At 38.2% G+C, this 24,810-nt stretch overlaps 1 protein-coding gene and 1 long non-coding RNA gene across 4 annotated transcripts in view; both read right to left on the bottom strand.

The window, feature by feature from the left end:
- Positions 1 to 24,810, bottom strand: part of MACROD2 (mono-ADP ribosylhydrolase 2) — a 2,330,645-nt gene that overhangs the window by 2,267,814 nt on the left and 38,021 nt on the right.
- On the bottom strand, positions 4,984 to 21,786 carry LOC112449247 (uncharacterized). Its single transcript, XR_009496834.1, has 2 exons — positions 21,388 to 21,786; positions 4,984 to 20,527 (listed from the first exon to the last, which is right to left on the bottom strand). It is a non-coding gene; the product is annotated as an uncharacterized lncRNA (long non-coding RNA).

The following is a 24,810-nucleotide window of genomic DNA, read 5'->3' as shown; positions in this document are numbered from 1 at the left end:
ACAGGGCACTGGCCACTCAGCCTGACTGCTCATCACCCACTCGGTCTCTTCCTGCTCCTTCAAGTCTCAGCTTAAATGTCACTGCTTCAAAAAAGCCTCTCTGACCAACCTAAGACAGAGCCTCAATCCCAACTGCAGTCCTTATCATTTCACCCTGTTGATTCCTATCCTAAGTGTTAGCTGCAGAGTCATGTCCAACTGTTTGTGATCCCATGGACTGTAGGATCCCAAGCTCCTCCATTCGTGGAATTCTCCAGGCAAGAATACTGGCTGCTGCTGCTGCTGCTGCTAAGTTGCTTCAGTTGTGTCCAACTCTGTGCGACCCCAGAGACAGCAGCCCACCAGGCTCCCCCATCCCTGGGATTCTCCAGGCAAGAATACTGGAGTGGGTTACCATTTCCTTCTTTAATGCGTGAAAGTGAAAAGTGAAAATGAAGTCACTCAGTCGTGTCCAACTCCTAGCGACCCCATTCCTCCATCCATGGGATCTTCCAAGCAAGAGCACTGGAGTGGGTAGCTAATCCCTTCTCTGGGGGATCTTCTGACCTAGGGATTAATCCCATATCTCCCACATTGCAGACATATACTTTACCGTCTAAGCCACCAAGGAAGCCCTTCAAGATATAAAAGTATCTATTTATTGACCATCTAACCCAAATAATATAAAGCTTGATGAGATCAAGCGCCCCATCTATCTTTTTCATTTATATTCTTATTTGCCTACAACAGTGTGTGGAGCTTTATTAGGTATATACTAAATTTGGGGGTGAATAAATTAATGATTATAAATGTAGTTATAAAACATAGTATTAAGTCTCATGATTAACTCCTGAAATTAAACAAAATACAAAACATAATCCAAAAAAAATTTTATCTGGATCAAAAACTACATAAATAAAAGGTAAGAGTGAGGGGAAAAAAAGGACAAGGAAAATGAAATGGTTTCATCTTAAACTAATGGAATTGTAAAAAATTAATTTATTTTTGATACAGGTAATTAGAAAAACATAGGTACAAATATTCAGAGAAACTTAAAGTTTCAATTAAAAATGAAGTTTTATTGCCTTCACACATACACGGAATGCATTACTGTTGCCATTTAGTCTCTAAGTCATGTCTGACTCTTTTGCAACCCCACAGACACCCACCAGGGTCCTCTGTCCATGGGACTTCCCAGGCAAGAATGCTGGAGTAAGTTACCATTTCCTCCTCCAGAGGATCTTCCTGACCCAGGGATCGAATCCTCATTGTCTCCTGCATTGGCAAGTGGATTCTTTACCACTGAGCCACCAGAGAAGCCCCAAAGAGTGCAACAATATCAAGAAGCATAAAAATAAGAAAACAACAATTATGATTATGAATGAATAAAGTTTAATTACCTACACACACACAGAGTACATAACAATAGCAATAAAGCATAAAAAATAAAGACAACATTTATGATTATGAGTGAAAATAAATAAAAATTCCTTTGTAAAAGTCAATGACTCAAAATAAGTAAAAATTCAAAAGAGGAAAAAAATTTTTAAAAAGTAGGGCAAAGACATAGCTGCCAAAAGAAAACAAAACCAAGGCCAGAAAAGAATTCAGGCGGGGGGGAGAAGCTTTATTCTGCTTGGAATGCACCCTGCAATACAAATACAGAGCAAGACACGAGAAGCTGGTTGAGACCATACATTTTAGGCAGATTCTTTTATCAACTGAGCTATCAGGGAAGCCTGTACATAACTGGCAGAGACATTATTTATGGACACCTTCAGCAGAACAGCTGACAAACTTGTGGCTAAGTCATACTGAATTTCTACTATTATTGTAATATTAATAGTATCCTTACACTATAGCAATGTTTTTGTTTCTTGTCATTTATATACTTTTGTACACTTTTTTAATCAGAGTGCAATATACATGCAAAAAAAGCTCACAAATGATAAATTATACAACTCACTGAATTACCCTAAAGTCAGTATACCCATGTAACCATCACCCACATCAACAAATACAACATTACTAACACATAGACGTGTTTTGAATTGTTGTTTTTCAGTCGCTTAGTCGTGTCGAAATCTTTGTGACCCTATGGACTGCAGCAAGCCAGGCTTCCATGTCCTTCACTAACTCCTACAGTTTGCTCAAACTCATGTCCATTGGGTTGGTGATGCCATCTCATCCTTGTTACTCCTTCTGCCCTCGATCTTTCCCAGCATCAAGGTTTTTCCAATTAGTTGACTCTTTGCATCAGGTGGCCAAAGTGTTGGAGCTTCAGCTTCAGCATCAGTCCTTCCAGTGAATATTCAGGACTGATTTCCTTTAGGATTGACTGGTTTGATCTCCTTGTCTAAGGGACTTTCAAGAGTCTTATCCAATATACCACAGTTTGACAGCATCAATGCTTTGGCGCTCAACCTTCTTTAGGGTCCAACTCTCACATCTATACAATAACCACTAGAAAAACCATAGCTTTGACTAGATGGACCATTGTCAGCAAATGACATCTCTCCTCTTTAAAACACTGGCTAGGTCTGTCATTGCTTTTTTTTCCAAGCAAGCATCTTTTAATTTCATGGCTGTAGTCACCATCTGCAGTGATTTTGGAGCCCAAGAAAATAAAGTCTGTCACTTCCATTGTTACCCCATGTATTTGCCATGAAGTGATGGGACCGGATGCCATGATCTTCATTTTTGGAATGTTGAGTTTAAAGTCAGTTTTTTCATGCTCCTCTTTCACCTCATCAAGAGGCTCTTTAGTTCTTCTTCACTTTCTGCCATTAGGGTGGTGTCATCTGCATATATGAGGTTATTGATATTTCTCCCAGCAATCATGATTCCAGCTTGAGCTTCACCCAGCCCACCATTTCACATGATGTACTCTGCATCTAAGTTAAATAAACAAGGTGACAATATACAGCCTTGATGTACTTTTTTCCCAATTTGGAACCATTCCATTGTTCCATGTCTACTTCTAACTATTGCTTCTTGACCTGCATACAGGTTTCTCAGGAGACAGGTAACGCGATGTGGTATTCCTGTCTCTCTAAGAATTTTCCATAGTTTGTTGTGATCCACACAAAGGCTTTAGGGTAGTCAATGAAGCAGAAGCAGATGTTTTTCTGGAATTCCCTTGCTTTTTCTACGATCCAGTGGATGTTGGCAATTTGATCTCTAGTTCCTCTGCCTTTTCTAAATCCAGCTTGTATGTCTGGAAGTTCTCAGTTCAGGTACTGTTGAAACATAGCTTGAAAGATTTTGAACATTACTTTGCTAGCATGTGACATGAGCAAAACTGTGTTGTAGTCTGAACATTCTTTGGCATTGCCCTTCTTTGGGATTAGAATGAAAACTGACCTTTTCCAGCCTGTGGCCACTGCTGAGTTTTCCAAATTTGCTGGCATATGGAGTTCAGCACTTTAACAGCATCATCTTTTAGAATTTGAAATAGCTCAGCTGTAATTTAATCACCTCCATTAGCTCTCGTCGTAGTAATGCTTCCTAAGGCCCACTTGACTTCATACTCCACAATGTCCAGTGGTACCCAGACACCTCCTGAATACCACTTTCTAATCATTATCTGGTCCTCCTCCCCAAACTAACCACTATCCAGAGGTCTAAACCCCAGATTAGTCTTGCCTGTTCAATTTTATATACATGGAACAATACGTATTCTTTTATATCTGATAACTTTTAATGGACAAGTATTATTTGTGAAATATATCCATGCTTGGAGCTGTCATTTGTGCATTTTCATCACGCTACTCTTTGCTGTGTAGTGTTGGGTTAGAATACACAATTTACTCCTTCATTTTACTGCTAATGGGCATTTGTTTTGAGGTTTTGACTTACACAAACAATGCTGCTTTGAAAATGACTGTAGTTGCTTTTATTGGTTATCTGCATGAATTCTTATGAAACTGCTGGGATACATAGGTATCTGTGTAACGGAGCTTTAGCAGATGCTGGCAGAACTTTGTAAGTGGCTTTTTGGCAGCAGTGGAGTTTCACTGCCATTCACATTCTGCTGACACCTGATAGTGTCAATCTTTTAAATTCTAGCCACTCTAGTGAGTGCTGTGGTAGTACCTCATCAAGCTTTTAATCAGCATTTCCCTGGTGAATAAGTTGAACAATTTTTCACATATTTATTAACCACCTGAATTATCCTCTTTTCTAAACTGCCTGTTCAATTCTCATCCCCCCTTTTCTACTGGGTTATGTTTTTTTCATTATTGATTCACAAGAACCTTTATAAACGCCCTTTGTCTGGAACACGTACTCTTTCTTTGCTTTGCTTTTTCTCTTTTACTGATATCTTTTGATGACAAGAGTTCTTAACCTGTCAATGATGGAGCATATTATCACTTTCCTTTTATGTTACAAAGTTCTGTATTGTTTAAGAAATATTTTCCCACTTTAAGATAAAACAGATACTCTCTTATATTTTCTTACGGAGGCTTCATTATTTTACTTTTCACGTTTAGATCGTAAATCAAATGTACATGTGGAAAGCAGAGATCAGGTTTCATTTTCTTCCCATTTGAGTATCAAAGTGACCAGCAACATTTATTGAAAAGATTATTTTAATTGATGAAAAGGAAAATCCATTATGAAAATATCAACGACAAACTTTAAGCATCACATAACATAGTACTGAAACATGTTTTAAAAAGTGAGGAAAATGACAAACACACAACAGTAATATAAAACTTTAATCCTAATAAGTTATGATAGTTGAAGTAGTCAAAATGCTAAAATAAAGTGAATAAATAAATAAACATAGAGAACTACACACCCTACAGGGGACTCATCTTTTTTCTCAGTTCTTGGAGAACATTTTAAATATTGATCTTGTATGTATCACAAGAAAAAAAAAATAGAAATTATATGGGCCTTTTTCTCTGCTTACATTATAGTAAAACTATAAATTAACAACTGTTAATATATACATACACACACACTTCACAATTGAAAAATACCCTCCTTAAGCAACTCTTAGGCCAAGAAGAAAATCAGCTGTATTTACTAAGCACTTTGAAATGACAAAAATAGGATACATCAAACAATATGGGGCTTAGATATGGGCATCAGAGGCAAATTTAGAGTAATAAAACCTTTAACAAAAAAGAATAGAAATAAGTGGGCACATTAAATTATTAGAAAAGCCTAGAAGAGGCAATATAGGTAAAATTATGTTTTTTCCATTGTTATTGTTTAGTCGCTAAATTGTGTCCAACCCTTTGTGAACCCGTGGACTGCAGCCCAGCAGGTTCCTTTGTCCATGGAATTTCCCAGGCAAGAATACTAGAGTGGGTAGCCATTTCTTTCTCCAGGGGATCTTGCGGACCCAGGGATCAAATTCACGTCTCCTGCTTGGCAGACAATTCTTTACCACTGAGCCACCTGGGGAGCCCTAATTTTGCAATCAGAGAGTAGAAAAACAAAAGAATTCAAGATAATCCCAGTACTTCAAAAATATCAATAAAATACACATACCTCCATCTAATTATTTTTTAATGAAAATACAAGACATAAATATGGCAATGATAAAAGGATTTTAATCAGATACAGAAGAAATCAAATGTTATAAGGAAATTTTATGTAAAACTGTTTGCTAATAGTTTTAATTAGGTGAAGTTGACAATTTTCATGGAAAATATAAATTATCTTTACTGTCAAAAACCTGAAAAAACTAACAACTACAGAAGACATTGAACAAAATAGCAAATAAATACCTCTATGAAAGGCCAGGGGTAAAATCTAATTATACCATGTATCAAGAGCATTCATTTGCATCCTGCATAATACCAAAAAAATTCTGTAACACACTCCAAGATTCCAGTTAAGAAGTGGTAACCAGTTATTTAGGTTTCCTTGATAGCTCAGATGGTAAACAATCTGCCTGCAATGCAGGAGACACCGGTTCAATTCCTGGGTCAGGTAGATCCACTGGAGAAGGGATAGGGCACCCACACCAGCTTTCTTGGGCTTCCCTTGTGGCTCAATTGGTAAAGAATCTGCCTGCAGTAGGGGAGACCTGGGTTCGATCCCTGGGTTGGGAAGATCCCCTGGAAGATGATCTCTGAAAGATGAACTTCTCAGGTCAGTAGGTGCCCAATATGCAGAGATCAGTGGAGAAATAACTCCAGAATGAAGACATGAAGCCAAAGCAAAAAAAAAAAAAAAAAAAACCCAGTTGTGGATGTGACTGCTGACAGAAGTAAAGTCTGATGCTGTAAAGAGCAATATTGCATAGGAACTTGGAATGTCAGGTCCATGAATCAAGGCAAAGTGGAAGTGGTCAAACAGGAGATGACAGGAGTGAATGTCAACATTTTAGGAATCAGCAAACTAAAATTGACTGGAATGGGGGAATTTAACTCAGGTGACCATTATGCCTACTACTGTGGGAAAGAATCCCTTAGAAGAAATGGAGTAGCCATCATAGTCAACAAGAGTCCAAAATGCAGTACTTGGATGCAATCTCAAAAACGACAGAATGATCTCTGTTCGTTTCCAAGGCAAACCATTCAATATCATGGTAATCCAAGTTTATGCCCCTACCAGTAATGCTGAAGAAGCTGAAGCTGAACGGTTCTATGAAAGCCTACAAGACATTCTAGAAGTAACACCAAAAAAAAGATGTCCTTTTCATTATAGGGGACTGGAATGCAAAAGTAGGAAGTCAAGAAACACCTGGAGTAACAGGCAAATTTGGCCTTTGAGTACAGAATGAAGCAGGGCAAAGGCTAACAGACTTTTGCCAAGAGAACGCACTGGACATAGCAAACACCCTCTTCCAACAACACAAGAGAAAGCTGTACAAACAGACATCACCAGATGGTCAATACCGAAATCAGACTGACTATATTCTTTGCAGCCAAAGATGGAGAAGCTCTATACACTCAGCAAAACAAGACTGGGATCTGACTGTGGCTCAGATCACGAACTCCTTATTGCCAAATTCAGACTTAAATTGAAGAAAGTAGGGAAAACCACCAGACCATTCATGTATGATGTAAATCAAATCCCATATGATTATACAGTGGAAGTGACAAATAGATTCAAGGGATTAGATCTGATAGACAGAGTGCCTGATGAACTATTGATGGAGGTTTGTGACATTGTACAGGAGACAAGGATTAAGACCATTCCCAGGAAAAAGAAATGCAAACACAAACTGGCTGTCTGAGGAGGCCTTACAAATAGCTGTGAAAAGAAGAGAAGCGAAAAACGAAGGAGAAAAGGAAAGATATACCCATTTGAATGCAGAGTTCCAAAGAATAGCAAGGAGAGATAAGAAAGCCTTCCTCAGTAATCAGTGTAAAGAAATAAAGGAAAACAACAGAATGGGAAAGACTAGAGATCCTTTCAAGAAACTTAGAGATACCAAGGGAACATTTCATGTAAAGATGGGCTCAATAAAGGACAGAAATAGTATGGACCTAACAGAAGCAGAAGATTATTAAAAAGAGGTGGCAAGAATACACACAAGAACTATACAAAAAAGACCTTCACAACCCAGATAAACACGATGGTGTGATCACTCACCTAGAGCCAGACATCCTGGAGTATGAAGTCAAGTGGGCCTTAGGAAGCATCACTATGCACAAACCTAGTGGGGGTGATGAAATTCCAGTTGAGCTACTTCAAATTCTAAAAGATGATGCTGTTAAAGTGCTGCACTCAATATGCCAGCAAAATTGGAAAACTCAGCAGTGGGCACAGGACTGGAAAAGGTCAGTTTTCATTCCAACCCCAAAGAAAGGCAATGCCAAAGAATGCTCAAACTACCACACAATTGCACTCATCTCACACGCTAGTAAAGTAATGCTCAAAATTCTCCAAGCCAGGCTTCAACAGTACATGAACCATGAACTTCCAGATGTTCAAGCTGGTTTTAGAAAAGGCAGAGGAACCACAGACCAAATTGCCAACATCCGCTGGATCATGGAAAAAGCAAGAGAATTCCAGAAAAACATCTACCTCTGCTTTATTGATTACACCACAGCCTTTGACTGTATGGATCACAATAAACTGTGGAAAATTCTTCAAGAGATGGGAATACCAGACCACCTGACCTGCGTTCTAAGAAATCTGTATGCAGCTCAGGAAGCAACAGTTAGAACTGGACATGGAACAACAGACTGGTTCCAAATAGGAAAAGGAGTACGTCAAAGCTGTATATTGTCACCCTGCTTATTTAACTTATATGCAGAGTACATCATGAGAAATGCTGGGCTGGATGAAGCACAAGCTGGAATCAAGATTGCCGAGAAAAATATCAATAACCTCAGATATGCAGATGACACCACCCTTATGGCAGAAAGTGAAGAGGAACTAAAGAGGCTCTTGATGAAAGTGAAACAGGAAAGTGAAAAAGTTGGCTTAAAGCTCATCATTCAGAAAACTAAGATCATGGCATCTAGTCCCATCACTTCATGGCAAATAGACGGGGAAACAGTGGAAACAGTGAGAGACTTTAATTTGGGAGACTCCAAAATCATTGCAGATTGTGACTGCAGCCACGAAATTAAAAGACACTTACTCCTTGGAAGGAAAGTTATGACCAACATAGACAGCATATTAAAAAGCAGAGACATTACTTTTCCAACAAAGGTCCATCTAGTCAAGGCTATGGTTTTTCCAGTGGTCATGTATGGATGTGAGAGTTGGACTATAAAGAAAGCTGAGCACCGAAGAATTGAAGCTTTTGAACTGTGGTGTTGGAGAAGACTCTTGAGAGTCCCTTGGACTGCAAGGAGATCTAACCATCCATCCTAAAGGAAATCAGTCCTGAATATTCACTGGAAGGACTGATGTTGAAGCTGAAACTCCCATATTTGGCCACCTGATGTGAAGAACTGACTCACTGGAAAAGACCCTGATGCTGGGAAAGATTGAAGGCGGGAGGAGAAGGAAATGACAGAGGATGAGATGGTTGGATGGCATCACCAACTCAATGGACATGAGTTTGGGTAGACTCCAGGAGTTGGTGGACAGGGAGGCCTGGCAGGCTGCCCTCCATGGGGTTGCAAAGAGTCAGACACGACTGAACGACTGAACTGAACTGAGCCAGTTATTCAATCATTTGTTCACACAGCCATACAACAAGTATGTTATCTAAATGAGGATCTTGTATGTACTGAACTTCGTGCTAAATACAAAAGATACAAACATGCACAAGCCAAACATGATTCCTGGCCCCTGGACGTTACAGAGCATGGACAACCAAAGAGGCAGTGTTAATATAATGAGATGCTTTGTATCAGGAGAAATCAGAGGTGGTAAAAAAGAATTTTGACTCCCTAGCCTAGTCAGTGAGGATGGAGAGAAGAAAGTGGACAGAGAATGGCCACATGCTCAATGCTTACCCTGTGCTGTATCGAGTGCCACAAAAAGACCTTCTCCTTCACTTCTCAAAAGAACTCTAGTGTTAAGAATTCATAACCAAATTTTTTGGCTCCAAAGCTCAAATCTTTACCTAACGCCATTAAATGAGAATAAGTGTAACTGGTTATGAAACACACACACACACCTCCCTCCCTCAACTGAGGCAAGATAAAAGATAGGAAACAACCAGGGCTGAGACAAAGGACCAGCGAGAGTCAGAGATGGAAGACTCTTTAGGTTAATGCATTTTGGGAAGTGATCAGTAGAGGGCAGCATTGCAAAGCCTATGAATACCCTTTAAGTTAATAGTAAAAAAAATAGTCTGCGGTAAAACTACAAAAGCACTTCAGTGTTTAAGCCCATTTTTTAAGTACTAAAATTAAGTCAAGAAAATAAATGCACAGAGTTTTCTTCTTTACTCAGAAACCTGGAGAAAATATTTCCTTGGAGTCTCATAAAACAGGTTACTGTAATATTAATGAAAAATGAATAAGCTTATAAATATAAAAACTCATTTTTTAAATTATCTTTGTTTTAGCAGCTTTTCAGTTTGAAAATAATCACATATCTTTATATTCATATGACGTATGCCAGCAAATTTACATTAATAAAATTAATTGATCCAGCATGTAACTAAGCTCACATCAGATCAGATCAGATCAGTCGCTCATTCGTGTCTGACTCTTTGCGACCCCATGAATCGCAGCACGCCAGGCCTCCCTGTCCATCACCAACTCCCGGAGTTCACTGAGACTCAGGTTCATCGAGTCGGTGATGCCATCCAGCCATCTCATCCTCTGACGTCCCCTTCTCCTCCTGCCCCCAATCCCTCCCAGCATCAGTCTTTTCTATAATTAGATCATTCAGTCAGGAACTTAAGCTTTGAGAAAGTGTTTTTAGCAAACGGCAGAAGAAAAAAAATTCTTCCAAAAGGAATCACTGTCTGTGCTCCCTCACCTCCCAGTCACTCCACAATCCAGAGTTTTCTGGGTTCTGGCCCCACGAATTAGTCAGTGGCTGCTCTGTACCAAATCTGAAGGACTCTTTGCATTCTTTGCTTGTGTACCTCTCCGTGGCAAGTGACACAACTGAATGATTTTCTTCAATGAAACACTGATTCCTTGTCTCTAGCATAGCCAAGCCACCAGCCTCTTCGACCATGAACAGTACTCTGCTGTTCCTCTCACTGCTCATTGTTTAAAGTTCACAATTCCTTGGGGTTCCATCCTCAGCCCTCTTTCTCCTCTCTCACTGGAATTTTTTTCCTTGGAGAATCTTCATTCCACTTCCCAAAACTTCATTCCTTGGCCCAGTTCTGACAACTGTAAACTAGCTGTCTCTACTTGGAGATTCCACAAGCATCACTAAACCAACATGTCCTCACTTTTCACCAAAAGCATGTGATTCTTCCCATACCCTTTAGTCCTTAGTTGGTCTCTTATTGTCTCTCAAGACAGAAACTCTACTTTCCAAATAATTTCTCTGTCATTACTGTAACCACCTTGGTTTTGATCAGAAATTACTATGTGAAGGGCATTTGGACAGCACACTATGGATTCCCTGGGGCGGGGGTGGGTGGTGGGAAGAACACAGTGCATTTCCTTTCGCAGCAGAACCTGCCCTTCCTTAAGCCTTACATGCTAATACTTCTGTATTCCTCTCATCTGTCTGACCCCTTAAGGATTTGAGTTTTGGGCTGGCTCAGTTATTTGGACTTAGGACACACTACTTAAGACTGTCTACCTGGGATTCAAGTCCCACATTTTACCTCTCTCCAATTCAGCCTTCACACTGACACTGGATTGCTTCCTACAAAATGCAAAGTGCAAAATTAACCACTTCAGGGACCCCTACTCTCATTATCTACAGGTTAAGGGACCACATGTGACAAGAAAACTGATAATCAGACGCTTGCAGCCTCCTCTTCCACCACTCAGCTTTCTAATTTAAGCTACTGCTATAGCAAATGAGGAGGAAAGGAGAGGAGAGAGCCAGCTTAAAACTAAATATTAAAAAAACTAAGATCATCGCATCTGGCCCCATAACTTCATGGCATATAGAACGGGAAAAGGTGGAAGTACTGACAGACTTCCTCTTCTTGGGCTCTGAAATCACTGTGGATGGTGACTGTAACCATGAAATCAGAAGACGAATGCTTCTTGGCAGGAAAGCTATGACAAACCTAGACAGTGTGTTGAAAAGCAACAAAGGTACATGTGGTTAAGGCTATGGTCTTTCCAGTGGTCGTGTATGGCTGTGAGAGCTGGACTATAAAGAAGGCAGGACGCCAAAGAATTGATGCTTTCGAACTGTGGAAGACTCCTGAAAGTGGGGATAGCAAGCAGATCAAACCAGTCAATCTTAAGGGAAATCAACCCTGAATACTCATTGGAAGGACTGATGCTGAAACTCATCTAAAACTGGATGAAACTCCAGTATTTTGGTCATCTGTTGCGAACAGCCAACTCACTGGAAAAGACCCTGATGCTGGGAAAGATTGAGGACAGAAGGAGAAGAGGGCATCAGAGGATGAGGTGGCTGCATGGCAACACCAATGCAATGGACATGAACTTGGGCAAACTTCTGGAGATGGTGAGGACAGGGAGGCCTGGCGTGCTGCAGTCCATGGGGTTGCAAAGAGTTGGACATGACTGGGTGACGGAACAACAATAACAAATGACCTGCAACTTGGACTCCAAAAGCTAACTTCCCATTCCAACTGACTGGGATATCCATTCCTATCCACTTGCTTATAGTATTTTCTTCACCTGTCTACACCTTGCTGAACTGTCACCTACTCTAAAAGTTTCCCCCGTGTTTTCCAGGAATCCCCTTGGCGAACTGGTTTGCAAAGATTCCAATTATTCATTTGATTCTATCTTCCCACTCAATAGTAAGATCCTTTATTGAAGAGATCACATTTCACCTTTTCTAGTATGCTAAGCAGTTATTAGTAGGGAACTGGGATTGGGGGCAGGAGAAGGGGACGACAGAGGATGAGATGGCTGGATGGCATCACCGACTCAATGGACGAGAGTTTGAGTGAATTCCAGGAGTTGGTGATGGACAGGGAGGCCTGGCGTGCTGCGATTCATAGGGTCGCAGAGTCAGATACGACTGAGCAACTGAATTGAACTGGCAAGCATCAGACCCTCAATAAATGTGAAGTGAGCTGACCTGATGAGGCCCCCATGGTCTACATGTACTTGCCAGACATGACAATTTGGTCCTTTAGAACTGTCTAGCTGACATTTTTTTCTTATTGCTCCCTTTCCCCAGTGGAGTCCTGTTCCACTGCCCTGTACACACAGGCACAAGATCAACCTGTTTCTCCTCTCTAACTCAGTAGATACTATCTGTCAGTTAGTCAATTTCCATATTAAAAAGCACAGACATTACTTTGCCAACAAAGGTCCATCTAGTCAGGTTTTTCCAGTAGTCATGTATGGATGTGAGAGTTGGACTATAAAGAAAGGTGAGCACAGAAGAATTGATGCTTTTGAGCTGTGGTGTTGGAGAAGACTCTTGAGAGACCCTTGGAGTGGAAGGAGATCCAACCAGTCCATCCTAAAGGAAATCAGTCCTGAATATTCATTGGAAGGACTGATGCTGAAGCTAAAACTCCAATCCTTTGGCCACCTGATGAGAAGAACTGACTCATTGGAAAAGACCCTGATGCTGGGAAAGATTGAAAGCGGGAGGAGAAGGGGACAACAGAGGATGAGATGGTTGGATGACATCACTGACTTAATGGACATGAGTTTGAGTAGGCTCCAGGAGTTGGAGATGGACAGGGAAGCCTGGCGTGCTGCAGTCCATGGGGTCGCAAAGTTAGACATGACTGAGTGACTGAACTGAACTGGTCAACTTCCAAACCTATGAACTTACCAAATTACCTCCACTGAACAACTCCCTTCTGTAGCCAATTAATAATCAGGTGCTTTTTATTCTACTTTCTGTGTATCTCTTGCCTCTATCTCCTCCTCCTCTTTCAGCATCACACAATTCTTTCTCCTTGCTAAGTCTAATGATGACCACGTCTCCTCTTCTACCCTTATGTAAACAAAATTATGAGAGTTTGATCACATATATACCTTCAAGCTCCATAGAATAGAGGCAAAACTCTTCATACTAGTAGATAATCTTGCTGTTCAAACTGTGGTTAGGGAACCAGCAGTAATCAACATCACTTGGGAACACCCCCTCACCCAATTCAGGGTCCTACTCCTGACTTACTCAGAATCTGTATTTTAACAGGCAGGTCATGTTTATGTTAGTTCCATCTGTCACGCCAAGGCAACGGTCTGCAGTGCCTTTCATCTGGTGGCCCTGACTCCCTCTGCCACTATCTCACCTGCCCTGCTCACACAGAGAACCCTGCATCCTCAGAAATGGCTAACAGAGGACTCTAGAACTCTGTAGGTCTTTTAAGTCTCGCAAACCTTTTTTTCTACTTTCTGGTGCCCCTCCACCCACTCCCAAGTTGATTCTCTTAGGTCTCAGCACTGTCATCACCTCTTTTATTAAAGTTCTCCCAACCACACCTGCTTCTCCTTGGTCCCTATAGTTCCAAAAAGGACTACATACTATTTTACAATTTAAAATATCTTAGATGTCAGAATCTTTATCTCACTCTTCATATTCCAAGTACCTGAAAGCAACACCGACACTGGGCTAGTCACTCAGTCATGTCTGACTTTTGTGGTCCCATGGAAAGTAGCCCGCCAGCCTCCTCTGTCCATGGGATTCTCCAGGCAAGAATACTGGAGTGGGCTGCCGTTTCCTTCCCCAGGGGATCTTCCTGACCAGGGATGGAATCCAGGTCCCCTGTATTGCAGGCGTGTTCTTTACCATCTGAGCCACCAGGGGAGCATAATTAGAAGTGCTTTAAAAATATCAGTTGAGTTAAACTATAAATGAGCATGAACAGTTTTGATGGAGTAGCCTGGTGTTTTCTATTCTGAGCCAGTCAGTTTCTGCATAGAGGCAATAAATACATATTCTGTTCCTTCACTACAACAATAAAAATAAACAGAAGTAAACAAATCAAAGCTAAATTTAGAGGTCCTATTTCAAGAAATAACTGGTGATGACTCTGGAAACTTTATTTAATAAAGATTAGTAAACTCAACTAAACAGCACTATGAAATCAAAGTGTCACCTTGAGCTATTTCTGGAAAAATGAAAATTCATCATACAAAGAATCCTTTGACAAGATTATCTGTACAAGTTTAAAGGTAGGAGGAAATTGCCACCTTGGATAATAATTCTGAACGGCTGATTATGTATGTGACTGTAGGGGCTGGAGTGGGAGGACGTGGTTAGAATCATTGCCACTACAAGTGGTTAATGCTCACAAAGTAGGATCTGCACAGTGACCAAGCAGTAATTTAGAAACCAAAGTTATCTCCAAGGGTAAGAAAAAAGGAGGCATACCACTGACAGATTATTTAATTCAGAGAAAAAGAGTCATGTATGAATTCTCTACTTGAAAAATTATGAAAAGGAGGAACAGCATTTAAGTGCTTAATTGGCTGTTCTTGAAAAATGGATTTGTAGATAGCAGTTTCACTAAATCCTTCGTCCTAATTCAAGGTAAAATGTGCCTAAATGGAAAAGTGAAAGAATTTACCTTAGGGTTTATGAACTTGTCTGTGCTTATTTTTAACACCCATATTGCTATATAATTTCTATATAAATTTCATTATTTATTAAATTCTGGACAAAGTGAACCTTGAGTAAATCGGACACTAAAAATTGGTACTAGTTGTAACAGGAAAAACATCTACAACTAATGGTTAATGAATGACTTTTCAAGTTTTTCACTGACCAAGTCCCCGAGACTAATTCAATCTAAATGCTATCTAATACCAGGGGATCTTCCCAGTCCAGGGACTGAACCCAGGTCTCCCACATTGCAGACAGATTCTTTTACCATTTTAGCCACCAGGGAAGCCCAAGAATACTGGAGTGGGTAGCCTATCCCTTCTCCAGGGGATCTTCCTGACCCAGGAATCAACCCAGGGTCTTCTCCTGCATTGCAGGAGAATTCTTTACCAGCTGAGCTACCAGGGAAGCCATCTAATACCCAGGCTACACAGAAGACCAACAATTAAGTGTGACATCTAACTGGCAATTTGGCAAATCACCAAGTTTGAATTTTAATTGGCTGTTAGAGAAACATGTGTATCTTTTACACACAGAAAGCAAGAGAAGCTTTTTTTTTTTTTAATGATTCATCTTTTCTTGTTTGGATCTCCTTAGCTGATCAATGGTTCACAAAATCAAGTCCTGTCACAGACAGGAAGTACCCACAAGCCATCTTTAAATTGGTTAAGGAAAGAGAACAAAAATGGAAGTTTATTGAAAAAATAGACATAGAAAAAAAGAATAAGATCAAAATAAGCCACATAAATGCTTAAAAATGAAAGGAGATTGCTAGGCTCAGAAGATGTGCAGTATAATTTTGTCTCAACTAGAGTGGAAATGGAACATGAAAACTGATTACATCTTTGCCAAAGCAACTATGTCCCATACTCACTGCTGTCATCAATATTTAGATTCAAATGATTTCAAATGGATCAAATTAACAACAATATGGAGCACTTACTAATCGCCAAGTACTATGCTATGTGAAATGGAGACAAAGGCTCATTAAAAATTGTGTGTTAAAAAGTTCTTTAGGAAGCATATAGAGAATTTCTCAATATACATTTTATACTTTTCCAATCTCTCAGGACCTACCAGAATTACTTCTGCCAATATTTAATGACATACAAAGTACCAGGGGTAATACAAAGCGCAAGGAATATAATGAAAAAGATCTTGCAGGGTTATAAAGAGGCCCTTTGTATGAGTTCTGTCCTTTATCACAGGACTTTTAAAAGGTAGGACAACAAAAGAGTGACTTCATCAAATTTACCTTTAGAAAGATGGTTTTGAGAATGGTATGGATGGGATGAAGCAAGATTTTAAAGATAGGCAGATGAGTTATAAGGGTACTATTATAACCCAAATGAAAAATATTTAGAGTCTGATTTCAGGTCATAGCTAAGGTGACAGAAACAGAAGCACCAAAAAAAAAAACATTTTAAAAAAGAAATTTTAACAATTTAGCACCTGCTGGAAATAGGTGTTACTGAAGAGCAATAAATGACAACTTCAGACAAGTTATCCAGCTATCTGTAACTGAAGAGACGAAAGGATCCTTCTCCACAGGGTGAACAGGTTTGAAAAGAAGACAATGAGTTTGGTTTTGGCCAAAGTGAGTTAGAAACAAAAAGTAATAAATTTCAATACTTTGTAGTCATACACTGTGGTCCCAAACTATGGGATAATGTTGGATATTTTCAGAGCCACTTAACTATTTGACAAAGTCTACTGATTGACTCTGAAAAGTGCCAGATTGTTCCTAAATTTTGGTGTATCTTATATATTTCCATATCTCATTGAATAATACTGGTTATAATTAGTAGTCATCTAGTAAAATCATCTCAATTTTCTCTCAATATAATGGAAATATTGCTATTCATAAAACTGTACCATTTCAATTACACCTAAAATCAGTAAATGATTTCCAAAGTATTTTCAGCTCTTAAGAATATAGGTCTAGGACCTCTAATATTTTTAAACCAGTGAATAAAATAATAACAATTTGTTTGTATAATCTTGATAGTTTTCAAAGCTATCCTGCTGCTGCTGCTGCTAAGTCACTTCAGTTGTGTCCGACTCTGTGCAACCCCATAAACGGCAGCCCACCAGACTCCCCCGTCCCTGGGATTCTCCAGGCACTAACACTGGAGTGGGTTGCCATTGCCTTCTCCAATGCATGAAAGTAAAAAGTGAAAGTGAAGTTGCTCAGTCGTGTCTGACTTAGCGACCCCATGGACTGCAGCCTACCAGGCTCCTCTGTCCATGGGATTTTCCAGGCAAGAGTACTGGAGTGGGGTGCCATTGCCTTCTCCGTCAAAGCTATCCTATCCACTGTCAAATCTTTATAATTATCCTGTGAGTTATAATAAAACCCAAATAACAGGTAAGTCTTTTAAAACATGGATAGCAAATAGAGAACCACAACTCACAAATCAGATTACAGTTTATGCTGTAACACACATATATTAGATTACAATATTGTACAAAACTATTTGAAGTTTAGAAAATACTGGTTTATATAATCCTTTGATAACCCAGCTGAAAGGAGAAAAACATAGCTAATACAATTTATTTAAGTTTATAATCATGTATTAAAATAATCAAAGGGACTTATGAGTATTCAAGCTGAGGGAAAGAGAAAGGGTAGAGACAAAAATGAAAAGCAAATAGAGCCTCTGCCTGTGAAACCTGAGTTCAGTGACCTGACATAATAGGAAGCTTAATAGTAAAAATTCATCTTTATCCCACAGACATTATGTTTTTTCCTCAAGTAAATTCAAGGTTAATTGTTTTTTAAGTTATACACACAATTCCCTGGGCATAATACAAATTAAGTTTAAAGTTTCGTCTCCCTCAATACTATAAAAGCATTTCCTAAGACTTCCAGATCTATTAACTGTCACTTTTCTGTATTTTTAAGTTATACTTTAACACTTACACCCTATGAACTCATGAGGTTACCTGTACAAGTCTAAGGAAGCCACAAATATTTACTAATGCAGTAATTTTCCTTATGTAATAGTTATCAGGTCATAAAAGATAAATATTCTTATACTCTAGTTGAGCAAAGTAATGGCCAACTTCACATCTACATGTATTGTTATATTAACCCCACCTCCTCCAAAAGACAGTAAAGCTATTAATATTTACTGGCAGAGGAAATATTAAAACTTAAAATCAACTCTCTGTGGGGATTCTTTATTGTGTAATCCTATTTCCAGGAGAGCCCTGAGTACAAAGTCCTTATAGCTCAGAAAACAGAGGCCCAGAAATGTTTTGGTCCGAGCCTGGTTCACCATGCCCAGTTCTAGTTAGTGTGTTGTTCTCCAGCACAGAATTCAAATAACATTCCACTTTTTCATCTTTACATTGTTGGATGCTCCTCTTCTGCCTGCTCCTTTCTGAGGAGGAGGAAAGAAGGGCCACAAGTAAATTCAATTAAATTTTGTTGGGCAATTTAGTGTTTCACATTTGACCACATTTCAGACGTCCATACTATCCCTGACTCTCATTATCTCCTGTAGATAAAGCTGGCTTCTATCTTAGTGTTCCCATGGAATCATAATCCATACTGCATCCTCCTTATCACAGTAATAGCAACCTATATATATATGTGTGTGTGTGTGTGTGTCTGTTTGTGTGTGTATATATCACTGACCACTACAAGTATTTTTATTTTTCTGTATTTTTATAAATTTATAAAATACTATAAAACTAATTTCAGTACTTTCTTGATAATCTTTAAACTCTTCCTGAAAAATTATAAAAAGGAGCACTTTCACAGAAATGAATGTGATAATATATGAAAAGAAAAAAAAGATCATCCCTCTTTCTTCCTTATCCTCCATCCCATATGTCAAGATAATTATCATTTATCTAAAATATATAAAACAAAAAAAAATAAAATATATAAAACATGTTTCATAGAAACAAAGTTTTTTAAAATAGGATACACTGTGAATTATACCTAAATTTCTTCACTTATTAAAAAAAAAATCACACACACTCCTTAGAATGAACAGAGAACCCATTTTTAAGAGTTTCGTAACACTCCATCACAAACATTCTTCCTCTTGATGTGTGTTAAAGTTATTTCTAGCTTTTTGCCACAACAAGAAATGCAGTTAATAAACACGTTTGTACAATTTCTTATGTCAGACTGAAACAACATCATGCCCTTTCGTATACACACACAGCCACTCTGCATTAGTAAGAGGGTGCTCAGAAGAGAACCCAGTGTACAAGAGGAACTTTCAGTCAAGAAATCCTCCTTGGAGAAAATGAGGAGAACATATTCTTGACTACTGAGATATTATGCTCAAAAAGATCACAATGTATACTAAAAGTCCTTAAAATAAGAAAAGATGGAATTAGAAACAAGGTGCAGAATTCGTATTACTGGTCTGGAGAACTTAAACAACCAATTACAGTTTCAAAAACATAAAGTCCTCCTGACTTCCAAAGAAAAGCTGCCTAATAGAATGAGTACATTATTTTTAAAAAATGCTTAAAACAAGTAAAATTTAAAACACACACAAGCCAAATCCATAAGATGCTTGTTATATAACACAAACTAATTTCCAAAATTTGAGATAAATATGACATTTAGGGTCAGGGTTTCTATGGAAATCAAACTCAATATTTAGTGAAAAATTAATATAAGATCAGTATCCACAATATTACAACATATTTACTATTTAAAGATTTTTATTTTGACATATACAGTAAGTCAAGGTCTGTTAAAATCTCAAGAAAAACAGGAACTCATACAATGACACACCAAAAACAACATAATTATTTAAGTGTAAAAAGTAAAATCTTAGTTTTCACCAAGGTGACTATTGATATCAAATTGGAGAAAACTGCCACAATGATGAAGAATCATTATATTTCATGTTGACAATCTAGTATTTATTGACAGAAAAAAAAAAAAAAAACACCCTACAATGGCTGGTTTTGCGAACTACAGAAATTTAAAATGCAGGAGGGGGTACCTTACAAAGCTCTAGTGATAAGTAAATGGACTACACTTTTCAGATTTTGGCAGACACTATATATTTTCACTCATCTTTGGAAGCACTGCTGAAATAGAAGTAGAGTTCCATCATTCACAGAGGATAAAGGGGTGGTTCAGAATGTGAGAAGAATTTATGCTAACTGCACAGCAGAGATAAAAAGCCCTGGGACTGAAGCATCAACTGCCTTTCCACATTAGTAGATGGCCAGTACTTTCCCAACAGGCCCCACAATTTTCAGTCACTTCTTAATTTTCTCTCTTCTCAGTTCTCCACGTTCTATGAAGTCCTGCTGGTGTTACACACACACCAAAAACATGTGTTTCTATCTCCCTTCTGGTCTGCACAACTTCTCTCAACAGTATTTCTTTTTTCTTCTTCAAAACTCTTCTCAAAGGAGTTTTCAATGAGTCTTTTTTGATTCAAAATGGACTGGAAGACAAGATGAAATAAAAAGAGGTCTTTTCCTAATGTTCATGCTAGAAAAAAAAAAGGAAGAGAAAATGACACAAAAATCTCTATTAAGAACATTTCTTATTTTCATTCAAACAAAAAAGAAGAAAACTACCAGCATATCCTGTCATTTCACTTACTTTTCCTTGGTCAATTTTATTGACATATTTTTGTCTATATCCACTTAACTGAATTGTTATATGTTCCAAATGCTCTAAATTTTCAAAAACAACCCCTCCCCACACTCAAGCATACTTCTTACAGTATCATTTAAAAAGCACAACAGAATTAACAAATTATCAAGAATATATCTGAAGATACCATTTCTAAAACTTCAATAAGTAGTACCTAGAAAATCTCAATGAAATTCTCTGCCATACAGTTTGAAGAAAATAATTTTTTGCAATATGTTTAAGTTGCACTGGAACTAGAACTGGGCTCCTGGCACTTGAGACTACTATTCTAGAGAAAAATAACAAATGTAAGACTTAAGGTGCTCCAGTTAATTAATTACTTAAGTGCATAGCAGTGTTAAATCTTCATGCCAAAGAAATAAATCAGTGTCAAATAGTTAAACAACTAACACAAAAGAAAAAATAACAATTACAAACAAGCTTTTTAAGCATATATTCAGAAATTTAAATTCAATACCATTCACAGATCTAAACATTTATCATTAGTTTTTAAAATTTGCAACTAGGTAATCTATTATGTCAGCATGCTATGTACCTAAATGTTCTTAGTGAATCTTAACACCACAGAAGTGAATCTGTGATTCAAGAATAGCCTTTTATTTTGAAGATGACAGAAAACACCGTGTAAAAGCAGAAAAAGAAAAAGACAGAAAGATGCTGGTACTGTTTCCCAACTGTTCTATCACACTTACAAAAGAATGCTGCTGCTGCTAAGTCGCTTCAGCCGTGTCCAACTCTGTGTGACCCCATAGACAACAGCCCAACAGGCTCCCCCGTCCCTGGGATTCTCCAGGCAAGAACACTGGAGTGGGTTGCCATTTCCTTCTCCAATGCATGAAAGTAAAAAGTGAAAGTGAAGTCGCTCAGTCGTGTCCGACTCTTAGCAACCCCATGGACTGCAGCCTACCAGGCTCCTCCGTCTGTGGAATTTTTCAGGCAAGAGTACTGGAGTGGGGTGCCATTGCCTTCTCCAGTGCATGAAAGTGAAAAGTGAACTACTCCTTCTCATCTCCCACCTCCCACCAACCACTCCTCACCCCTTCCAAGGAAAAGAATTATTTTCTCCAATAAAAACACAGCAACCAAGTAAAACACAAAAGAAGAATACCTGCAGGACTTTTCTTCCCATAGTTTGTCCCAGGCAAGGATCTTCAGGCACTTGCTCTCTCGTGATCCTCTACCGCTTCTTCAGGCCTTAGAGAAGCATCCTCAGTGATGGTGGAGGGGTCAGAGGTTACAGTAGATGTAGCAAACTGAGATCAAGGATCATATCCATCTCCTCACAAAAAGGATGGGGCCTTTCAGGTGGTCCAGATCACCACTTCACACCTCTGTGATTATACTCACATGTTACTGTTCTGATATTGAGCAATTCCCACTCTCATCCCAAAAAATCCCACCAGAATATACTTCAAAATCTTAAATATGGAATTCTCCCATTTTTCCCTTTATTAATCATTAACATAATTTATTTACATCCTGACTCATTCCACAGAAGGTGTTGGATTGATACTACCCTTTATTCATAAAGCAATACCTAGAAAATATCCTTACTTGAAGGTATTCTCCACATATATATCCTCTCTCATAAAATTCACATGCAACAAAGGAATTAGCACTCCCCGCCCCAATACTTTGGGTAAAGAAGGTTCAGAGAAGTGTGTGAAAATACACTTCGGTTGAGAATCTAGGAAGTAAGGGAAGGAGACAGTTGCTAAGAAGTAACAGAAAAAATTGTACACTACAAAGAAAATTATGGACTTGAGACTATGTGTAAATCATAGTAATCCCTTTAGGTAATCCCTGCTAACCTCATGTTGCTCTCCTTTTCACGCAACATTACTTTTAATAACTTATTGTTTAAATAAAAATATACTCTTTTTAAAATACCATGCTTTAAGAAAAATGAAAAGTATTCCTCTCTCATCCATCCTTTTCCCAAAAGGAGATCATTCATGTCCTTTCATCTTTCTCATTCATATTCAAACATGCATATGATTTATGATCACAAACATACTAAAATACTATTCTCGCAACACGTTTATTCACTTTATGTATCTTGGCCATCTTTGCACATCTGTATATACCGATCTCTGTTAACATTCAACACTCCCTCACATTCCTGGAACACATACCTGGTTCCATGTCCCACGTAACTTAAACATATGCTCATATTCCAATCTCCATCTTTTAAACTTCAGGTTCTAGGATATTTCCTCAACCTTACTTCTATATCATTAATTTAACTTTCAGCCCTTCCCTTGAATATTTTTTATTTTAGCAATATTTTTTTGTTTCTGAGAACTCTGCAGATTGCTTTCAGAACAAGCTGGCTTATTTTTACAGCTGCTTTATGATCTTAAATCTCTAAGGATGCAAATTACATTTAGGTTCCACCTACATCTTGTATCATTCTCATTTTCCAGGAGTCAATTTCTCTCAGTTCATCTTCTACTCATATTTTTGGTTTTCTGGTAATCATTGGTCTTCCAAATTTGTGAATGGTGTCCCAGAATTAGCTAAATAGCCAGGGTTTCTAATGTAGATCTGTAGGTCTGTGACTTTGTGAAGGACTCTTCCCTGAATTGGAGAGTTGATTTCAGGATGAGTGTGAGTGGGCAGAGCATATTCAGAGGTTTCAATTTAGAATGTATGTCATAAAGCAGGTTGTTGAAAGACTGAAAAAAACAGGAAGATTTTACTTTTGGGGCAGACTGTTTTACTGTGTTTCATATCCGTGGAACTGATCTTCCCTTTCCTCCCTTTTGTGTTCCAGGCTCCGCTTTGCTCTCTCTCCACTACAGCATCCACAATCAGAAGCCTTTCCTAGACATCACATGCAGAACAGAAGCCATGTCTCCTATCCTAGAGACAAATACTACTGCCGACTATCATTCTGTACAATTGAAGAAAAGAGTCCATTTGGTACAAGCAGCTCTTAAATTAATTAATCTGATGATTATGCTGCAGACCACTTGAATCCTCTGAAACTGTTAAAACGGATGGGAGTTTCTTGAAGTGTACCAAGGAAAAACTCAGTTTCACTTGCAGTTTTTTCTCTGCTCTTGTTTCTCTGTCTCTCTCATTCCATCTACTTTCTATCTTCAGGGAATCCCCCCCAAATTTACTATACCAATGTCACCCTTTCTTGCTGCCCAACATATTTTTCTTAAAAAAAAAATACATTTTTAGTTGTTTCAAACAGATGTGATGAAGTTTGAGACAGCTGATACCCTGCCATCTTTTAACAAAAATCTCTTCAAATTTTCAAGATTTCTATATTCCTTCATAAGTAAAGCAAAAAGTATCCACTTCTGTAGTTCTATGAATAGAAATACTTTACATAGCAAACTATGCATAGTATTCTTTTACTTTCCTCCCTCCACTCATCACCTGCCAAAGCCCAGGTTTTATTCTTATTAAAACATCTAAATCTTATTTCCTAGTGGTCATTTTTTCAGATCTTCCATTTTATTAGGAATATTTTATGTTTATATTATACCTCAAATATACATCAAAGTACATTAGCGACAAGTTTTTAGATTTAACCAAAAGTTTCACTGACTGTTTCGGTTTATTGTTTGCTTTTGTTCATTTATACTTAGTGTATGTCTTTCTTTTTTCCATCCAGAATTCTCTATTATGATTCATTTCATTTTGCTTAAGTACTTCCAAATAATATATTCATTTGTAAGTGTTATAGCTCAGAGTTCTTTTATATTTGTCCTCACATTTTAAAACAATTTTGCCTGTATACAGAACCTTAGGATCATAGTACTTTTACCTCAGAATTCTATGGAAATTTTCCACTGTTCCTTAGTATCCAGTGCTGCAGAAGAAAAATCAGATGCCAATCTGATACTTTTTTTGCATTAGGGCAAGTCTGTTTACTCTATCTGGAAACTTGGTTTTCTTTTGATCCTTGGAATTCAAAATCTGACCACTATTTGATTATACCAGAAATTTGATTTCAGCATATCTTATTTGATGGCATTCTTCAGCTCAGGAAAATTTTACTCTACCATTTCATTGTCTACTGCTTTTACAGTATGTATTTTTCACTTCTGGAATTCTTACTTCACAGATAATGATCTCTTGAATCTATTTTTTAGGTC

The sequence above is a fragment of the Bos taurus genome, chromosome 13 (genome assembly GCF_002263795.3).
Source record: "Bos taurus isolate L1 Dominette 01449 registration number 42190680 breed Hereford chromosome 13, ARS-UCD2.0, whole genome shotgun sequence".
NCBI lineage: Eukaryota > Metazoa > Chordata > Mammalia > Artiodactyla > Bovidae > Bos > Bos taurus.
This window is presented reverse-complemented; position numbering and strand designations above follow the sequence as displayed.